Source organism: Tamandua tetradactyla, chromosome 4 (genome assembly GCF_023851605.1).
Source record: "Tamandua tetradactyla isolate mTamTet1 chromosome 4, mTamTet1.pri, whole genome shotgun sequence".
NCBI classification, from domain to species: Eukaryota; Metazoa; Chordata; class Mammalia; order Pilosa; family Myrmecophagidae; genus Tamandua; species Tamandua tetradactyla.
The window spans coordinates 61,330,726-61,352,694 of NC_135330.1; the positions used below are offsets into that span (position 1 = coordinate 61,330,726).

The following is a 21,969-nucleotide window of genomic DNA, read 5'->3' on the forward strand; positions in this document are numbered from 1 at the left end:
AATATTTAGATAGTTTGGTATGTTCATTATTATTTTAAAAACAGGTAATGAATAATTACTGACATTTGCCACACACTTTTATAACCTACAAAGCATTCCCTTTTTTACATTATCTCTTTTTTTTCCCTTTTTGTCCAAGTTCTTATTTGTGGAGTTCTTGTTTATTTTACATGTGATTGGAGACTAATTTTTTCTTATTGGTAAGCAACGTGCAAACACAAACATTCTTAAATACTTATGTTCCATATATGGTGTACAATCAGTGGCTCATAATATTATCACATAGTTGAATATTTATCAAAATTATCATTTCTTAGAACATTTCCATCACTCCAGAGAAAGAAATAAAAAGAAAAACTCCTACATACCATACCCCTTACCACTCCCTCTCAATGACCACTAGTATTTCCATCTACTCAATATGTATTAATCTTTGTTCCCTCTATTATTTGTTCATATTTTTAATCCATATTTTTTACTCATCTGTCCATACCCCAGATAAAGGGAGCATCAGACACAAGGTTTTCACAATCACACAGTCACATTGTAAACATTAAATCTTCAATTATCTTCAAAAAACAAGGCTACTAGAACACAGCTCTACAGTTTCAGCAATTCAAATAAAGCCTAAAATAAACCCTAAATTAATGTATAGGTATATCTATAAAATACAACTCTCCTCACAACACTGGTTATCCTGTGTTTGAAATCTCTCAGCCACTGACATTTTATTTTGTTCTCATTTCTCTCTTCCCCCTTTTGGTCAAGAAGGTTTTCGCAATCCCTTGATGCCAAATCCCAGCTCATCTCAGGATTTCTGTCCCACGTTGCGAGGGAAACTTATACCCCTGGAAGTCATGTCCCATGTAGCTGGGGAGGGCAGTGGGTTCACTTGCCATGCCAGCTTAAAGAGAAAGGCCACACCTTAGCAAAAAAAAAAGAGGTTCTACTGAATGAAGCTGAAAGTAAGAATGATAGAGAGAGGAGGCCTGGGGGCACAAATGAAATCAGAAGGAAAAGTATATGATAAAAACTGAGATAGTATCATCTAGTAATGCTTAGAGTGTATAAGTGATAGCAATTAAATGTACAAATTTAAAAATGTTTTTGCATGAGGAAGAATAAAGGAATGTCAATACTGCAGGATGTTGAAAATAGACGGTAATTACTGTTTTAAAACTTTAACTTATGTGTGAGATTAAAGAAAAAAATATTTATTTGGTAAAAACTTTTTATTTTGACATGCATTTCCTAAATAACGCATGTGGACAGCTTAATTGAGCACCATAAGTATGTAGAGCCTTGAGTAGGGCATGAGATTTTGTAGGTTTGTCCAGGGTAATGCCCTGATAAGTCCCAGCATGATTTAAACAGTGAAAAAAAAAGGATTTGCAAAGTCCCCTTGGGAGAATGGTGAGAAAGAGGGAAAATTCAACTTCCCCAAATGGAGAATTCTTTTTTGAATCTTTTTTTTTTTAATTTACTTTATTTATTAAACATACCAACATACAAACACAAACGTTCCTACCATATGATCATTCTACCTTACATATATAATCAGTAATTCACAATATCATCACATAGTTGTATATTCATCATCATGATTATTTCTTAGAACATTTGCATCAATTCAGAAAAAGAAAACAGAAAAAAATTCATACACACATTTCAATTTATTTTAACATTTGTTTCCCCTATTATTTATTTATTTTTAATCTGTATGTTTTACTCATCTGTTAATAAGGTAGATAAAAGAAGCATCAGACACAAGGTTTTCACAATCACACAGTCACATTGCAAAAGCTATATCATTATATAATCACCTTCAAGAAACAGGGCTACTGGAACACAGCTCTACATTTTCAGGCAGTTCCCTCCAGCCTCTCCATTACACCTAAACTAAAGGTGATATCTATTTAATGTGTGAGAATAACCTCCAGGATAACCTCTTGACTCTGTTGACACTTTATTTTGTCTCATTTCTCTCTTCCCCCTTTCAGTAGAGAAGTTTTTCTCAATCCCTTGATGCTGAGTCTCAGCTCATTCTAGGATTTCTGTCCCATGTTGCCAGGAAGGTCCACACCTCTGGGAGTCATGTCCCACGTAGACAGGGGGAGGGTGGTGAGTTTGTTTGTGTTGGCTGAGAGAGAAATAGGCCACATCTGAACAACAAAAGAGGTTCTCTTGGGGGTGACATTTAGGCCTAATTTTAAGTAGGCTTAGCTATCCTTTGCAGGGTTAACTTTCATATGAACAAACCCCAAGATCGGGGGCTCGGCCTATGGATTTGGTTGTCCCCACTGTTTGGGAGAGTATCAGAAATTCTCCAGATGGGGATGGTGACTCTTTTCCACTTTCTCCCCATTCCCCTAAGGGGAACCTGCAAATATTTCTTTACTCACTGTCCAAATCACTCAGGGATTTATCGGGTCATCACACTAACCTGGACAAACCAACAACATCTCATGCCCTGTACAATATTCCCTGTACTAATTGTGTTTAACTAAACTGACCATACAAGTTAAATTAGGAAATGCACTACCCAAAATATAAATTTTGCACCAAATAAACATCTCTCCCATTAGTCTCACACAGAAGTTGAAGTTTTAAGATATGGACGATATTGTCCTTCACCCAATCTTCTGACGTATCTTAGTCCTATCCAGATCAGCTTCATTCATATTGCTACTCGATGTTTGATCAATTTTTCAACTTTTTCTTAAAACAGTTCCTGTATGGAGTACTGATGACTTTCAGAGCTGCAGAGCTCTGACTCTGAGTTTCAGGTGCCACATAAATACCTGAAGCTTCTGGGAAAGGCCAGGTTATATACAAACAGCTCAGTATCTCAGAATTTAAAATGGACAATTACACCTCCTGAATGCATGTGACTGCTGTAAGAGCTTACAATCTAGGACCCTTTACAATAAGCCCCAACCTGATAACCCACGCTCTCAACTTTAGTTCACCAAATTTGTATATTATAGTTATATAATTGAGACAGATATAATTGAGACATGATAATATCTGTCTTTTTGTTCTTGATATTTCATTCAACATACAGCTCTTAAGGCACATTCATCTGGTTGCATGCCTCACAACTTTGTTCCTTCTTGTGGCAGCTCAGAAATCCATTATACCTTTAGGCTACCTCCATTCATTGTGAATCATTGTGGGCCATGATCACTGCCACCAGAAACACCAGTGTGCAAATGTCCATTCATGTCCCCACCCTCAGTTCCTCCAGGTACATACTGTGGAGACTAATTCTTAAAAAACATTTATGCCATTAAAGGCTAATTGTGGACACAAAATATTACCCATGAATGTTTTCTCTGATTGTCTTAAATGACAGTTTCTATAGTCTGGTATATATTCAATTTCTATGCATTAACATGTGTAGCCCTTATATGTAGCATATAAACTCTGTAATAATGCTCTATATTATTAATTATATTGTTTAGTTCTTCCATGTCTTTGTATATAATCTGCTTAATCTATCTTTGATACAAGAGAATTAAAATCTCCCATTATAATTATATTATCATTTTATCATTACAAGCCTATAGTCTACATTTTGTATTTAACTGCCATGTTGGTCCATATCAATCCCTTATTATCATATTTTCATTATTGTCTAGTTTTATCATATGTACTAATTCTACCTGCTTTAGTGATTTTTGCCCCAAGTTCTACTTTATCTGACATTAAAATTGCTAGCCCTGCTATTATTTTCTAAGATTAGTTTATCTTTGACCATCCTTATATATTTATTCTTTCTGGGCCTTTTGTATTTTAAATGCTTATATAGGTAATAACATATTATCAAATTAATTTTTAAATAATTTATGCATTTTTGCATTTTTAAGCCTTTTTTAAAAAAAACCTTTTTATTGGAATAACATATATGCAACTAAGTTTAACCCATTTTAACCATTTTCAGGTATACAATTCAGTGGTATTAACTGCATTCACAATATTGTGCTACCTTCGACCAACATCTGGTACCCCAACTTATTCATCACTTCAAACAACAATGCTATACCCACTAAGCAATAACTCCCTGTTCACCTCTCCCCTTTCCTTTCCTGGTAACCTGTAATCTACTATTTGTCTCTATGAAATTTGCTTATACTAAGAATTTCATATAAGTGAGATCATACAGTATGCTTTTTTGTGCCCAGTTTATTTCACTCAAGTGACATCCTCAGGGTTCATCCATGTTGTAGCATGTATGACAACTATATTCCTTTTTTGACTGATTAATATTCCATTTTGTATACCACACTTTGTTTATCCATTCATCTGTTATGGATAATCATAACCATCTGTTATAGTTGTTTTCACCTTTGGCTATGTTGAATAATTTTGCTACAAATATTGGTGTACAAAGTATCTTTGCCTTTTAATAGCAGGATTTATATTTTTTAGAAAATTTCAATTATTGTGCTTTGTTTAACTTTCATTCTTTTTTGTGCTTCCTAATTTTAATTCTTTATTTTTCAATTCTGCCATTTCTATGCTTTATTTCATTTTATCTTTTAAATCCATTTGGAGGGGAAATTTAGCAGCTTAAACAAAAAAATTATCATGAAATTTTGAAGGTCCGGAATCGGAAGTAGTTTAATTGGGTGGTTCTGGAATAGGATCTCTCATGAAGTTGCAACCAAGATGTTGGCTGGTAAAGTGGCAGGTTACAAGATCAACACTCAAAAATTTGTAGTGTTTCAATACACTAGTAATGAACAATCTGAGGGGGAAATCAAGAAAAGAATTCCATTTACAGTTGCAACCAAAAGAATAAAATATTTAGGAATAAATTTAACTAAAGAGGCAAAAAACCTATACAAAAAACAACAACAACAACAAGAAATTGTTAAAAGAAATCACAGAAAACCTAAATAGATGGAAGGGCCTACTATGTTCATGGATTGGAAGACTAAATACAGTTAAGATGTCAAATCTACCTAAGTTGATTTACAGATTCAATGCAATACCAATTAAAATCCCAAAAACTTACTTTTCAGAAATGGAAAAGCCAATAACCAAATTTATCTGGAAGGGCAAGGTGCCCCAAATAGCTAAAAGTATCCTAAGAAAAAAAAGTGAAGTCAGAGGTCTCATGCTACCTGACTTTAAGGTATACTATGAAGCTACAGTGATCAAAACAGCATGGTACTGGCATAAAGATAGATATATTGACGAATGGAATCAAATAGAGTGTTCAGATATAGACCCTCTCATCTATGGACATTTGATCTTTGACAAGGCAGTCAAGCCAACTCACCTGGGACAGACCAGTCTCTTCAAAAAATGGTGCCTAGAGAACTGAATATCCATATACAAAAGAATGAAAGAGAACCCAGTTTCTCATACCCTATACAAAAGTTAACTCAAAATGGATCAAAGACCTAAACATTAGATTTAGACCATAAAACTGTTAGAAGAAAATGTAGGGAAATATCTTATAAATCTTATACTTGGAGGTGGTTTTCTAGACGTTACACCCAAAGCAAGAGCATTGAATAAATAAATAAATAAATGGGAACTCCTCAAAATTAAACACTTTTGCACATCAAAGAACTTCATCAAGAAAGTAAAAAGACAGTCTACATAATGGGAAACAATATTTGGAAATGATATATCAGATAAAGGTCTAGTATCCAGAATTTATAAAGAGATTGTTCAACTCAACAACAAAAAGACAGCCAATCCAATTACAAAATGGGGAAAAGACTTGAACAGACACTTCTCAGAAGAAGAAATACAAATGGCCAAAAGGCACATGAAAACATACTCAACTTCCCTGGCTATTAGGAAAAATGCAAATCAGAACCACAATGAGATAGTGCTCGTGCCCACCAGAATGGCCATTATCAATAAAACAGAAAATGACAAGTGCTGGAGAGTATGCGGAGAAAGACACACTTATCCACTGCTGGTAGGAATGTCAAATGGTACAACCGCTGTGGAAGGCAGTGTGGCAGTTCCTCAGGAAGCTAAGTACAGAATTGTCATATGATCCGGCAATACCATTGCTAGGTATCTACTCAGGGGACATGAGGACAAGAACACAAAAGGACATTTGCACACCAATGTTTATAGCAGCATTATTTACAATTGCCAAGAGATGAAAACAGCCAAAATGTCCATCAACAGATGATTGACTAAGCAAGCTATGGACTATACATATGATGGAATATTATGCAGCTGTAAGACAGAATAAAGTTATGAAGCATGTAACAACATGGATGGACCTTGAGGACATTATGCTGAGTGATATTAGCCAAAAACAAAAGGACAAATACTATATGGTCTCACTGATCTGAACTGACATTAGTGAATAAACTTGGAATATTTCATTGGTAACAGAGACCATCAGGGGATAGAAATAGGGTGAGATATTGGGTGGGAGCTGAAGGGATACAGATTGTGCAACAGAACTGAATATAAAAACTCAGAAATGGACAGCACAATACTACCTAACTGTAATAGAATTATGTTAAAACACTGAGTGAAGCTGAATGTGAGGATGATAGAGGGAAGAGGGCTGGAGGCACAAATGAAATCAGAAAGAAAGATAGATGATAAAAATTGATATGATATAATCTAGGAATGCCTAGAGTGTATAATGATAGTGACTAAATGTACAAATTTAAAAAATGTTTTTGCATGAGGAAGAACAAAGAAATGTCATTACTGCAGGGTGCTGAAAATAGATGGTAATTAATATTTTAAAATTTCAACTTATGTGTGAGACTAAAGGAAAAATGTTTATATGGTAAAAATTTATATTTTGACTAGTGCATTTCCTAATATAACTTATGTAGACAGCTTAATTGAACACCATAAGTACACAGAACCTTGAGTAGGACATGAGATTTTGTTGGTTTGTCGAGAGTGATGCCCCAATAATCCCAGAGTGATTTGAACAGTGAATAAAAAAGTATTTGCAAAGTCCCCTTTGGGGAATGGTAAGAACGGGGGAGAATTCAACTTCCCCAAGTTGAATTCTTGATATTCTCACAAGCAGTGTGGACAACCAAAGCTATAGGTTGAGCCCCCAGTCTTGGGGTTTTTTCATATGAAACTTAACCCCACAAAGGATAGGTCAAGCCTACTTAAAATTAGGCCTAAGAATCACCCCCAAGAGAGCCTCTTTTGTTGCTCAGATATGGCCTCTCTCTCCAGCCAACACAACAAGCAAACTCACCACCCTCCCCCTGTCTACCTGGGACATGACTCCCAGAGGTGTGGACCTTCCTGGCAACATGGGACAGAAATCCTAGAATGAGCTGAGACTCAGCATCAAGGGATTGAGAAAAACCCTAGAATGAGCTGAGACTCAGCATCAAGAGATTGAGAAATCCTTCTCAACCAAAAGGGAGAAGAGTGAAATGAGACAAAGTGTCAATGGCTGAGAGATTCCAAACGAGTTGAGACATAATCCTGGAGATTATTCTTATGCATTAAGTAGATATCACCTTGTTATTCAAGATGTAATGGAGAGGCTGGAGGGAACTGCCTGAAAATGTAGAGCTGTGTTCCAGTAGCCATGTTTCTTGAAGATGATTGTATAATGATATAACTTTCACAATGTGACTGTGTGATTGTGAAAACCTTGTGTCTGATGCTCCTTTTATCTACCTTGTCAACAGACGAGTAGAACATATGGAATAAAAATAAATAATAGGGGGAACAAATGTTAAATTTAGTTTGAAATGCTAGTGATCAATGAAAGGGAGGGGTAAGGGGTATGGTATGTATAAATTTTTTTTCTGTTTTCATTTTATTTTTCTGAATAGATGCAAATGTTCCAAGAAATTATCATGATGATGAATATGCAACTATGTGATGATATTGTGAATTACTGATTGTATATGTAGAATGGAATGATTAAAATAGGAATGTTTGCATTTGTTTGGTGTTTTTTTTGGTATTTAAAAAAAATTTAAAAAAAAAAAGATGTTGGCTGGTGTTTCTGAAATGGAGTTTAGAATATCCACTTCCAAGCTCTTTCACATCCAAAGGCCTTAGTTCTTTTATGGCTGTTGGCTGATACCACATACCTCCCCCACAGGGATGGTCATGACACTGCAGCTCGATCCCTCAGGAGAAGTGATCCAAGAGATGGGGGAGAGACCAAGGTCTAAGCCACAATATCTTTCATAACCTAATCTCACAAATGGCATACCATCACTTTTGCTATATTCTATTAGTCATACAGACCAACCTAGGACAATGTGGGAAAGAACAATACAGTAGTGTAAATACCATGAGGCAGGGATCATTAGGAGGACTGTTGATGGCTGGCTCCCACAAACACCCTATTTTAATTGTACTGTTGATTTTTTTAAGTCCACAAACATCCTTAACTCTATATTGGCCTATTTATAACTACCTAATAATTTTTAAAATACTTTGGATATCATAAGATAAGCATTTTTGTAAAATTGGGCTTTTTTTCTTATGCTTTCTTCATACTTTTGCAATTCTTATTAATTTAATTTGAGGTTCTCTAATTTCCCTCCTATATCATTTTCTGAGATTATATCAGTGAAAAAAGCTCATCAACAATAGTAGCTAATATCACTGTATCAGTCAGGATTCCACAAGATAAACAGAACAAATTGAAATAGAACCAGTATTACGAGATTTATTGTGAAGAATTGGCTTACATGACTGTGGGGGCTGGCTAGGCAAGTCTAAAGTCCATAGGGCAGTCAGAAAAGGCATGCTAGAACTCTGAAGTTGCAGTCTATAGGTGAAATTTCTTCTTCTTATAGGAAGAAGAAATTGATTTTCATTTTAATTAACTTTTATTTTATTAATTTTCATTTTAGATTAGTGAAGTAAGCCCACCTAGATAATCCCAAACAATCTCCTTTGCTTCAAGTTAATTGATTACAAATGTAATCACATATACAGAATATCTTCACAGCATTACCTAGATTAGTGTTTGATAGAATAACTGGAGACTCTAGCCTAGCCAGGATGTCCCATAAGACTATCACAGTCATTTTCTTCAAACAGTAGCTTCCAGAAACCTTGGTGCTCTCAAAACCACAAAGTTTAGAGGGCATACATACATCTGTGAATTTTTTTTAATACTTTGCCCAATTATATTACATTCCTGATACATTGATTTGCAAATGAAATTTATTTGGATTGTAATTTTTCTCTGATTCCTTTGGCTTTGTTTTTGTTGTTTTTATTATTGTTTTTTGAAAGCAGATGAAGGCTTGATTTATTGAATGGCTGATATATCTAATTGCCAAGAGGCCACTATGTGCAGATGAGAAGGGGAGCTTTCTCTCTTGGTCTCGTCCTCCTTTGCAGAATCTTGATAATCCCATCTTTCTTGGCCTAGTGCTGCTCCTCACAGCACTTGCATGCCTCCTTAGTCTTGGATCTGCCCACCTGAGCCCGGTCAGCTAGGAGCTTGCTGGCTTTGTCTGCCGTAGCTTGTGGGATGTGTTCATTGAGAATCTGCTTGTTCTTGAACACATTCCCTTTCACTTCCAGGTACAGACTGTGATACATGTGGCATTCACGGTATCTTCTGAGCAGCTGGCGCAGAATTCTCATCCTCCTCATTCAAGTTACTTTCTCAGACATCCAAGCATTGGCTGTACCCTTTCGCTTATCTATGCCCATATGCCTGTGCTTCTGGGCAAGCCAAGGTGTTTTTGTGGCATTAAGTCCAGGAATGGACAGTTACTGGCTTGCAGCTGATCAACCCATCTTTGATCAGCTTCCAAATGTGCTGACAGGAATTGGCACTGACATCGATGATTTCATTGGTCTAACTGGGGTCTGACCAAACCTTCTTTTTGCCACAGCAGAGGATGCTGGAGACAAGCTTCTTCAGAAGTCTGAGCATACTCATGGCTGCAACAGCAGTGTGAAGGGAAAGAGCTTCCCTTTGGCTTTGTTTTAATACTTTAGTTATTAAAGTGCTTAATTTGTACTTAAGTATGGCCTGCTTTTTTTCAGTTTAAGAGATTTAGAATTATTTCATTTTTACTATTAATTTGATTTCTTTCCTCAAAGTTTTGGTCTTGAGCTCTAGTAGTTAATGTTGATTTCCTCTCTGACCTTTCTGTTCCAGTTTTCTAGCTGCCAGAATGCAACACACCAGAGACAGATTGGCTTTCAATAAAAGGGGATTTATTTAGTCAACAAATAGTTCTTCAGAAGAAAGGTAGCTAACTTTCAACTGAGGTTATTTCTTACATGGGAAGGCTCAGGGTGATCTCTGCTGGCCTTCTCTCTAGGCTCTGGGTTCCAACAACTTTCCCCAGGGTGATTCCTTTCTGCATCTCCAAAGGCCTGGGCTGAGCTGTGAGTGCTGAGATGAGGTATGCCAAGCTGCTTGGGCTGTGCTACATTGAGCTCTTTCATTTAAGCACCAGCCAATTAAATCAAACATCATCCATTGCAGCAGGCATGCCTCATAGCTGACTGCAGATGTAATCAGCAATGGATGAGGTTCACATGCCATTGGCTCATGTCCACAGCAAGAGAACTAGGCAGTTGACACCTGAACATAACTACCACATGTCCATCCCTTGGCAACTTGGCAACTGCACGCATCACCTTAAACAATATTAAAGTGCAAAAAATTCTCTTCCTGCTGTGGACCTATGAATCTCAAAACAAGTTATCTGATACAAAGAAGGACAGAAACAGGATCCATAGGGAGAAATTGGAAAGAAAACCTACAGGGCAAACACCATTGGATTTCAAAGTCTGAAAGTCATTTATATATAGAAATAGAAAGTGGCAGTCCCACCCTTTCCAAGGGCCTATGCAGTGGCCTGCCTCTTTCCAAATCAACCTCGGGGAACATTGAGAAGACCACCTTTTTCTTGGCTCTGCTCTCTCCAGGTATTGGGGTCACACCTGGGCTCTCAGCCATTTCTGGGGCACATGTTCAACCCCTCATAGTGGCAGCCAGGCTCTCCCCAGTCCCCAAGGAGTGTGCTGTACCTTCTCCAAGGCCTGAGGTGGCACAACTCTTCCACTGCAACAAGATGGGAGACTCATCCTTACCCTTCGGGGTAAACTCACTCTCTCCATGTATATGGGTGGGTCCACTCTCCTTGCCAAGGTTTCTTGGCTTCAGACCCAAGCTTCTATGGTTCTCTCTCTGCAAACTCCAGTTTGTCCCTTTTGTGTCCCCCTTTGTCCAGATTGGCGGTGGGTCCATTTACACCAAGTCTCTTCAAGCACTCAGGACTTCTCCATCATTCTCTTCACAGTTCCTTCAAAATCTTCCCCTTAGCCATCCAAAAACACCATTCCAGCATATCTGGTATTTGCAAACTGTGGCAGCACCCCACTCTCCAGTACCAAAACTGTTCTAGTTTGCTAGTTGCCCAAATGCAATACACCAGAAATGCGTTGCTTTTAATAAAAGGGGATTTATTTCATTAGTTCTTGGAGGAAAGGCAGCTAACTTTCATCTGAGGTTCTTTCTTACATGGGAAGGCTCAGGGTGATCTCTGCTGGCCTTCTCTCCAGACCTCTGGGTTCCAACAACTTTCCCTGGGGTATTTTCTTTCTGTATCTCCAAAGGCCTGAGCTAGAGCTGTGAGTGCTGAGATGAGTTATGCTGAGCTGCTTGGGCTGTGCTATGTTGACCTCTCTCATTTCAGCACCAGCCAATTAAGTCAAACAACATTCATTGCAGCAGGCATGCCTCCTAGCTGACCACAGATATAATGAGCAACAGATGAGGTTCACGTATCATTGGCTCATGTCCACAGCAACATAACTAGGTACCTTCACCTAACCAAGTTGACACCTGAACCTAACTACCACACTTTCTTTCTGTCTGAGCTCAGTTCTTTTTTCAGGTAAAAAAAATAAATATTCTATTTTACCTTTTTTGATCACATCTGTGCCCATTCTTCTGTATTCTTTGAGATTTGTATTACTTTAAAACTTGGTTCTGCCTTCCTCTTTCACTTTCTTTTCAAATCTATTTCTATTTTCTAGATATGCTTCCTTAAATTATTTTTCACTTTCTTGGTTCCACTTTTTCTGTTGGATCCATTTTGCTTGGTGAAAATTAAAAGAAGAGTTAACACAGGGTTGTCCAGTTGTGTATTGATCCTTAGTTGGGTTGGAACTGCATCTCCCAGAATTCCCTTTTCTGCACATTTTTTAGGTTAATATTGTCCACAAGAAAAATTTTCTTGAGATTTTGAATATGGAAGTGAAGTGGTAGCCAGTTTTATGCTCTGTAGACAGTGTAAGGCAGTTGCAGGTATGTAGCTCACATGTGTTGTCAGTTACCTACTGGCTCACCTTGTTGGTTTGGGATCCATCTCAAACTGGGTCTCCTTTTTCATAATCTCTAAGCTCTGAGCCAGGTACATGTACACCTCTATGATGAAGCACACCAGCTTATCCTGCAGAACACATGCATTATCTAGAGTAAGGGGAGTGAGAGAGTAAAACAGATGCAGTTCCAGTTTAGGTTTCATTTTATCCTTTATCTTCCCGACAATATGACTATCTTTCCATATTAGTCAGAGTTCTCTAAGGAAACAGAACCAACAAGAGATACCTATAAATATGAAATTTATAAAAGTGTCTCACACAACTGTGGGGTGCATGAGTCCAAATTCGGTAGGGCAAGAAATAAGCTGGAAATCTGATGAAAGTCTTCAATAAATTCCTAAGGAGAGGCTACCTGGCTGAAGTGGAGAGATTCATTCTTCTGACTTCTCCTCTTAAAGCCTTCAACTGATGGGATTAAATGTGTCTCATTGCTGAATACATTCTCCTAGTTGATTGTAGATGTGATTAGTCATAAATGCAATCAACTTACTGATGGTTTAAATCCATGAAATGTCCTTGCAGTAATAGTTAAGCCAGTGCTTGCTTGACCAGACAACTGGACACCATTACCTGGTCAAGTTGACACATAAACCTAACCATCACAGTCTACTTGGTTAGCTATTCACATCACATTAAACCATACTTCATTTCTAATTAAAAAACAATAATAGACATATCTTTTGCCTAACAATACTCAATTGTCCTGCATGCAACTGTAAATGCACTAAACTCTCCAGAGTTGGGTGCAAATCCTTGGGTAATATTCATTCTTAAACTTGATATCCTATGACTTAAATACTATGACATGATAAATACAATATATGTCATATGATAAGGGGATAAGATAGAGAAGAAAACAAAGATATAAGCTTTATGTACAAATACAAACATACTCACAACAAAACAAGGAAGAAATATTCATACCATTATAGTCCTCATTTCTGTAACTGCTCACATGGATTGTAGTTCATATTTATCACTACCTTCTTCTACTACCTACTCCATTTTTCCTTTATCCTCAGCAAGCACCTCAGCTGGTGGGGTGACCCAAACCTTCATTTTTGGTTTCTAGACTATTGTTAGTCCTGTCTGGATTGGGTTGTTGCAGTTTTCCGTTGACTTGAATCACAGGGCATGGTAGTACTAAGAGATGCCTTAGTGAATTCCTGTATTCCAGGAAAACTCTTCTTTACCACCATTGCGTAGTTGCAGTCCTATTTCCCCTTAGTAGTCAAGATCAATCACCCCAGCCAATACTAATCCCCTATTTTTGCCTGTTGATTAGAGCTGAGAAGCCCAAAATGGCCAGGTAGCAGTCTTAACTTCCAGTTCAATGGAGTCATTGTTGTGTCTCCTGGTGGAAGCACTTCTACTTTTGGAACTAAGACCTGTAGACCAGCAGAGCTTAAGGTTGCAGAAACAGAAAGCAAAAATTTTTCTAGTGGATCACTAGAAGTAACAGTGAATGGTGCCACTCCCATTTTCACCTCATGATTTCTGGACCTGTGAGTCCTAACTATGGAAGAACTAGCACTATAGAGTGGATGTTGATTCAAGGCATACACAGCCTCCTGGAGAACACTGCCCCAGCTTGTAAGTTATTGCTACCTAGTTGGTGCCATAATTGAGTATTCAAAAGGCCATTTCATTGTTCTATAGATCCAGGATGATGGGAAACATGGTAAGACCAATCCCATGAGCATATGCCCATTCCTACAGTTCATTTGCCATGGGTTCCTTGATCAGAAGCAATGCCATGTGGAATACCAATATGGTGGATAAGGCATTTTATAAATGCATGGATGGTCGTGTTGGCAGAAGCATTGTGTATGGGGAAAGCAAACCCATACCTGGAGTTTGAATCTATTCCAGGTAGAACAAATTGCTGCCTCTTCCATGATGGAAGTAGTTCAATGTAGTCAACCTACCACAAGGTACAAGCTGATCACCTTGGGGAATGCTGCCAGTTTGGGGACTATGCTGCTGGAAGATTGGGCACTCAGCTGTGGCAGTAGCCATGGCAGCTTTGGTGAATGGGAAGTCTGTGCTGCTGAGACCATGCATAACCTCCATCTCTACCACCATGAGCACTTTGTTCATGAGCCCATTGGGCAAAGACAGGAGTGTCTGGGGAAAGAGACTGACTGGTAACCACAAAATAGATCATCTTATCCACTTGATTATTAAAGCTTTCCTCTGCTGAAGTCACTCTCTGGTGAGCATTCACATGTAATACAAATACTTTCATGTTCTTTGCCCACTCAGAAAGGTCTATCCACATACCTCTTCCCCAGACCTCCTTGTCTCCAATTTTCCAATCATGCTCCTTCCAAGTCCCTGACCATCCAGCCAAACCATTAGCAACAGCCCATGAGTCAGTACAGATGTACCTCTGGCCAGATCCCCTTCCAAAAAAAATGAACAATGAGGTACACTTCTCTGAGTTCCACCCACTGGGAAGATTTCTCCTCACTGCTGTCCTTCAGGGACATCCCAGAAAGGGGCTGCATTGCTGCATGTCCACTTGCAGGTGGATCCTGCATATCATACAGAACCATCTGTAAATCAAGCCTGAGTTTTCTCTTCCTCATCAATTGACTTTAATAAACTCCCCAAAGGCCATAGCTCTGGACTGGGAAAAAGAAAGCAATGTTTCAGGCATGGGGGCCATGTTCATTTGAACCACTTCCACATGTAATTTACTTGTGCCTTCAGGACTTGCTCAAGTCTTCTCTCACATATACTAGCTCCATTTTATGATGGAGTGCTACTGTGCATGCCCAACATTATGGCTTGGTGGGTCAGACAACCCAGTTCATAATAGGCAACTCAAGACTCATGGTAACTTGGTGGCCCATGGCTAGGCATTCAGTCTCTACTAAGGCCCCGTAGCAGGCCAAAGGTTGTTTCTCAAAAGGAGAAAAGTCATCTGTGCAGAGGCTGGCGAGGCTTTATTACAAAACTCAAAGAGCCTGTGTTGTGATTCTCCTATAGGGGCCTGCCAAAGGCTCCAGACAGCACCTCCATTTGCCACTGACAACTGGCTGTACTGGATTATATGGACCAAGTGGCAGAGCAGCTTGCATAACAACCTGGACCTGTTGCAGAATCTCCTCTTATTCTGGTCCCCACTCAAAACTAGCAACTTTTCTAATCATTAGGTAAGTGGGCTGGGATTCTACACCCAAGTGAGGAATATGTTGTCTCCAAAATCCAAAGAGGCCAACTGTACATTGTGACTCTTTTTTGTTCATAGGATGGGCCAGATGCCACAATTTATCCTTCACCTTAGAAGGGATATCTGATATGCCCCACACCACTAGACACCTAGAAATTTCACTGAGTTGGAAGATCCCTTTATTTCTATTGGATTTATCTCCCATCCCCTGACATGAAAGTGCCCTACCAATAAGTCTAGAGTAGTTGCTACTTCTTGCTCACTAAGTCCAATCAGCATGAGATCATCAATATAATGGACCAGAAACGATCAAGATCCCTGTGAACAAGATTGTGACATAGAGCTGGAGAGTTAATAGATCTCTGAGAAAGGACAGCGAAGGTATATGCTGGCCTTGCCAGCTAAATGCAAACTCTGTTTCTGGCTGTCCTTACTGACAGCTATTGAGAAAAAAGTATTTGCTAGATCAATAGCTGCTTACCTGGTACCAGGCAATGTGTTGATTTGCTCTCCAAAATATCTGGTCTTTTCTTTTTCCTCAGTGCACAGTCACCCTGGTAAAAGATCAGAGGTCTCCTCGGGGAAGGCTGGAGGAAGGTCAACAGTGCAAATTTTGGGCAGTGTAAAAGGGCCCTTCCCTAAGGGTTCCCAGACCTCCCTCATTCAAGGGGCTCTGAGTCTGTAAATTGTCTCAAGTCTGGAATTGATTAAGGGGCCATCCATCTGTTTTTGTTATTCAAGTTAGACTTTTGTTCACTTGACTAGAATTCTGCTTATACAGCTCAAACAAGAATTTAGTAGATGACCTATCTATTTTACTTCTAGGTACTCCATCATCTACTAGCCAATGCCACAAGCCTCTGTGACTTAGATTATTTTAGACTGCTGCTTTGAGCCTGCTGTCCATTATGGTGGCCATACCCACCTTGTGTCTGGTGATTAACTGCTGCCACATGGCTCTGCCAACTCGGGATCTAGTCATCCCCATTGTGTTTAAGGATTCCAGCTTAGTGACAGCAGTTCCTACAGTAATATCTGGCCTACAGAGTTGGGCAACTACAGACCTCTTCAGGGATGATAGAGCTAGTCTCACGAATTTATTTCTCGAGGTTCTGGTGAAAGATGTGTCATCTGGACATTGCTGGGGTGTGTGAGCAGGTCTTCCATGATAAATTCACTCTAACATTCCCATCTCCTAAGCCTCTGGATCCCTTCATCTACATTACACTAGGGCAGTTCTGGCATTTTTGACCTCAGGTAATGTCAGCCACCTTTTGATCCACATTTCAGCCAATCATCCAAACAACTGTTAATGCCCTTTCAAACCCCTTTGAGCTACAACATTGAATGCAGAATCTCTGCTTAGTGGGCCCATATCAATAAATTCAGCTTGATCCAACTTAATATTTCTTCCACCATTATCCCACACCCTTAATATCCACTCCCACACATATTCCTGATTTCTCTCTATAAAGATTGGAAAATTCATGCAGTTCATTTGATGAAAACATACCTCCTCATGGGCCCCATTTTATACCTCACCTTTTGGTGCTTTTTGGAACTTTAGTCTAGTATTAGGTCTTGAAGAAAAGAAGGGTGATGGAGGTGGGTCATGAAAAGAAATAGTGTCTTTCAAGCCAGTTACCTCAGGGCATTCCATTGCAGTTTCATCTGGTGAAACAGAATTATGTCTAGACGGAGAAGTAAGGGCTGTCTCCCCAGAGGAGGTGGTTACAGGGTTAGCAGGTACTGAAGTGTTAATCTCGTTAGGTTGAGTTGGATAAAGACTCCTCTGGGGAGGCTGGAGGCTGGGAAGCTGTTTCCTCAGGGCAGTCCATTACAAGTCTATCTGGCAAAGGCTTAACAGGTTCCAGGGACTCCATCTCCACATTGCCATAATTATCAAGCCATATATCACCATTCCACATTTCAGAATTCCATTCTTTTCCAATCAAAATGCTTACTTTAACAGCATACACCCACTGAGGTTAAGATTTTAGTTTACATTGTATATCTGCTATTTGCACGACGAGGCTTTGTATCTGGTTTTCAGAGATCTCAATTCTGTGACCGTAGGAAATAAAATTTTCCTTCAGGGTACATGTGGAAACTTTTACATTATTCGTACTGCACTGAAGTTTCAAATTTGAAGTCTTCACCTCATCCCTTTCCCTCATCACTGTATCCAGCATATCTAACAACAGCCAGCCAACATAATTATATATCTTAATTCCACAGAACTCCCTAAAGGTGTCAAAAACTCAGAACCTTGCCTCACACAAGCATATAATTAGTAGAATGTAATGGTGATATTTTGAATATCTCTTTTGCCAACTCACCCAAAAGACTATCAGTGCCATCTTGATTATTGGAAACAGAGTCATTAATGCCTCTGTGTCTAGTCAGAGTAGAAAACCAATTGTAAAAACCCATTTTTAAGATTCTTTCTCTCAAGAACCACCCCATTCTAAGTACCAAGGTGTGTTAGTGAGAGTTCTCTAGAGAAACAGAACCAAAAGGAGAGATTTGTGAATATGAGATTTATAAAGATTTGTCATGCAACCATGGGAATGGAAGAGTCCAAAATCCATACGGCAGACTGTGAAACTGGTGGCTCCAATGAAATGTCTGGGCAAACTCCACAGGAGAGGCTTGCTGGCTGAAGAAGCAGTGAGTGAGTCTGTCTCCATTCTTTCAACTGATTGATTATCTCATTGTAAGAGAAACACCTTAGTTGAGCACAGATGTAATTGGCCACAGCAGTCAACTGACTGATGATTTAATATACCAGCCTTCTGGCTTATCAACCAACCATGGAATATCCTTGCAGCAAGAGTCAGGCTAGTGCTTGCCTGACCAGACAACTGGGCCTCATCACTTGGCCGAGATGACACCAGAACCTAACCATCACAGTAGGGAATTCCTCAAATATAGGAAGGAGGTTCAGATGATGGGCAGCAACAAAAACAAGAAACATGCAGCATAGTGTCAAAGGAGTCACTGTGAAATGTGTTTAGACTGCTGATGCAGGAAGGTACTATATCTTATTTAAGAGTTAGATATTTTAAAGGAATTTTAAAACATCAATCTGACAGAATTTCATTCATAACCATGAAAGCATGTCAGACTCTTCAACAGGAAGATGAACAGTTGTATTATCACTCTTCAGCACAGAATATCAGTAACAGACTTCCTTTTGCTTTACCCACTTCTTTTTCCACAGTCCTGTGAGGCTGGGATTCTCATAAGATTGAGGCCTGCTTTCAAGACACCCAGAGTCCTCTGCCTTATTTATCTTCTTTAATCGCTACAGCATCAGAAGAAAGTGAGGCCTAGCAATCCCCTGTGGTTGCTGAAATAATCAAATGTACATGAAATCAAAGGGCAATACCAAAGTCAGATATTACCGGAGCAGTGGTTTAAAAGGTTTTTGAGCTGCTGTAAGTACCTACACAAAACTCCACAAGCACCTCCACAGATTTGTAAAAGGACTTGAATAGCAAATTTTGAAAACCACAGGAGAACACAAGGAACTCCAGACAGGTTATATAAGAACCTGCATTCTAAATGTGACACTAAGACAAATGTTTAAAAGACAAAATCTCTATAAGCTGTTGTTCCTTCTTCTATAAAATTGAAAAATTAACCATCTCAGAGCTATTGTAAGAATCAAATAAGAATATATGGAAAATATAGCTGAACTGTGAAGTATTTTATGATGTTAGGGTGAATAGATTTCTTCTCACAATCATTGGGACCAATAATTTTAAACCTTGAGAACTTAAGTCTTTTATCTGTATTGCCTAGAAAAATTTCAGCTGTCATACAAGAAGTAAAAGACCCAGGGGTTCATTGGCCTTGCCTCAGGTATATTTATACCAGCATTGATTATGGAACCAAACTCATCACCTTTCCTGCACCTATCACTTCAAACACAACCTGAGCGCTGGCTTGCCTTATCTCTTGCTTTGGAGTGTTGGTGTGAACTGACTGCCACCAAGATTCAGGTTCTAACTTACCTACTCTACTGCTGTGGAGGGTGTCTTTCTGTTCAACTCAGGGATGGCTTGCTTATTCTTTCTGCCTCTGGCTAATCTAATCTGTCTTTTCCATTTTCTTCTGCTTGTCCCAGAGCCTTCTCAGAGACTTTCACCATGCCCTGGGGAAAAGTTGATTAGTCAGAAAAGTCACCCTTCCTACCAACCTTGGTCTCTCCCAGCACAGGAGCCATTCCATGACTTGCAATGGATTTCTCCTGGGAGGCAGTCCTCTAGGTGGCTAACTGTTTAGGATGCCTGAACTTAAAGCCCATGAATTGCCTCTGTAAGCTCTATGATTTGCCTTTCTGTGGGTAGGGTAAGGAAACTTCCCCAGGCCTCCTTAGTTTCTAACTTTGGGGAATAATCTTCCATATCTGGCCACAATAGAAAGAATAGAATCAATAGGGCATCTGAGCCCTAGTGAGAGAACTGGGGCAAAGGAAGATTAATGGTAGGCCTTAAAAATTGCCTGTTCACCAGGCAGAAACTAGGAGAGGAGGAGAATGTGTAATGAGTGTTTGTGTATTGGGGAAGCATGCAGGGGAGTTGAGGGGACAGTGGACAGGGTTGTAGGATGCAGTGCGGTGTTCTGGCATTAAGTGTGAAAAAAATTTTAATTGAGATATATGTTAAATATAAATGTAAAATGGTTCTTGTTTATGAAACATTTGTTCAGGATTTCTATAGTTCTGACATGTATAATGAGGAAAAGAGAGGAAGGTAGGTCTTCTGATTTACTGCATTTTAAAAATATATACCCTGAAAACATTTTGGAAGAGACTGGGTGACTTTCAGCCCCCAAACTCCCTGATGACTCATGGAACCTCCTTCTCTTTCTTTACATGCAGGAAGGGCTTGCTAAAGAGGGAGCCTTGGAACTGTGAATTTATTTTTGCTAAACCTTTGTTTTCTTCATCTATGAAATGTGCTTATTATTTTTTAAAAATCATCTGCTGCTAGGTTCCACCCTCTAAAAGCAGATCCAGTGTCTGTCTTCAATGGCATTAAAATTTGAGATAGACATACTTTGAAAATCCAACCTGCAATAACAGAAAACCAAAGCTAACACAACAGTGAAGAAACAGTAGGGTATTTTCATGAAAAAATATGTGATTATAGAGTTGAGAATAAAGGAAAGCTTGAAGATGGGAGTTCAGTATCCAGGAAAAGTGTTTGGTTAGGAGGTTTTAGCAAGGACAGGGTATCACAGAATTTATTTGAATAAAATTAATTCTTTGTACTGACTAACCTTTAGCTTGTTAAGAAAGGGACCTTTTGATGGGGTTATGTCAAGGGCTTTTAGGGCTCTAGTAGGGTGAGTAAAGATGGTTAAACAGTTTTCTTCTACCCTGGGAAATCACAGCACCACTATATTTGTGGTGTGCAGGTGGGCTAGCAAAATGCTGACTACCGGAGGTGGTTGCTGCTATGTGCTCCATACCTGGGATCAGACCCCCTTGAAGGTAAATTGTCACAAAACCAATCTGCAGCTGAGAAGGCCCAGAACTGGGAAACTAGATACCATCTACATTGGTTCCTGCAGAAGGCTGAGCCCCACAGTCAGGCGGGAGAGGAAGGTAAGCAAAGGGGGCTGTAGCAGGAAGTATGCCCACCCCTTACCCATCAGAACCTACATCTTTATGTAGAATAGGAAGCACAAGATTGATATTAGCTAAACTGCAAAAGACACCATAGCTAAAAGCTTGACTTTAATTATTCTGGATCAAAACATTAAAAGGTATCCAACCTAAACTCTGCCCATGATAGGGAGATAGTCTTTGAGACCTGAGCCAGCTCTAGACCTAGTACATAGCTTATTCTGAACACTCCACTTGACTTAAATTCTTCCCCATTCCTTTGAACACTTTCTTTTACTTATTAATCTTATTCAATAACAGGAATAAACAAAAATATTTACAGAATTCTAGTAATATGCTTACTATTATGCTAGGTCTTGTGAGAGATGCAAAAAAAAAAAATTAAAAGACCTCTACTTTTGTAAATCTTTATAAGTTCTAAAGCACTGCCATATTCTTGTGAGATTTTATCCCTATAACCTCTCCTCATCCTTTGCAGGAAGTCTTCTCTCACTAACTTTACCTTGTTATATTTACACTTTTACCTTTAAGTTTAACTTTTAAGGTTGTATACATTTGTACGTGTCTCTCTAATCCCTGCCCCCTGGCATGGGTTCTTTTTTTTTTTTTTTAACTTCTTTTTATTGTATAGTATAACATATATACAAAGCAAAGAAGTAAAAAGGCAATAGTTTTTTTCAAAGTACTGTTTAACAAGTAGTTCCAGGAGAGATCCCAGAGTTTGTCATGGGCTACATACGATCCTCTCATATTTTTCCTTTGAGCTGCTCCTGAATATAGGAGGCTAGAGGGCTTGAATATT

General features: G+C 38.9%; 1 pseudogene; it reads right to left on the reverse strand.

Annotated features, from left to right (window-relative positions):
• Positions 1–9,285: 9,285 nt before the first annotated feature.
• On the reverse strand, positions 9,286–9,889 carry LOC143680259 (large ribosomal subunit protein eL19 pseudogene; annotated as a pseudogene).
• Positions 9,890–21,969: the final 12,080 nt, after the last annotated feature.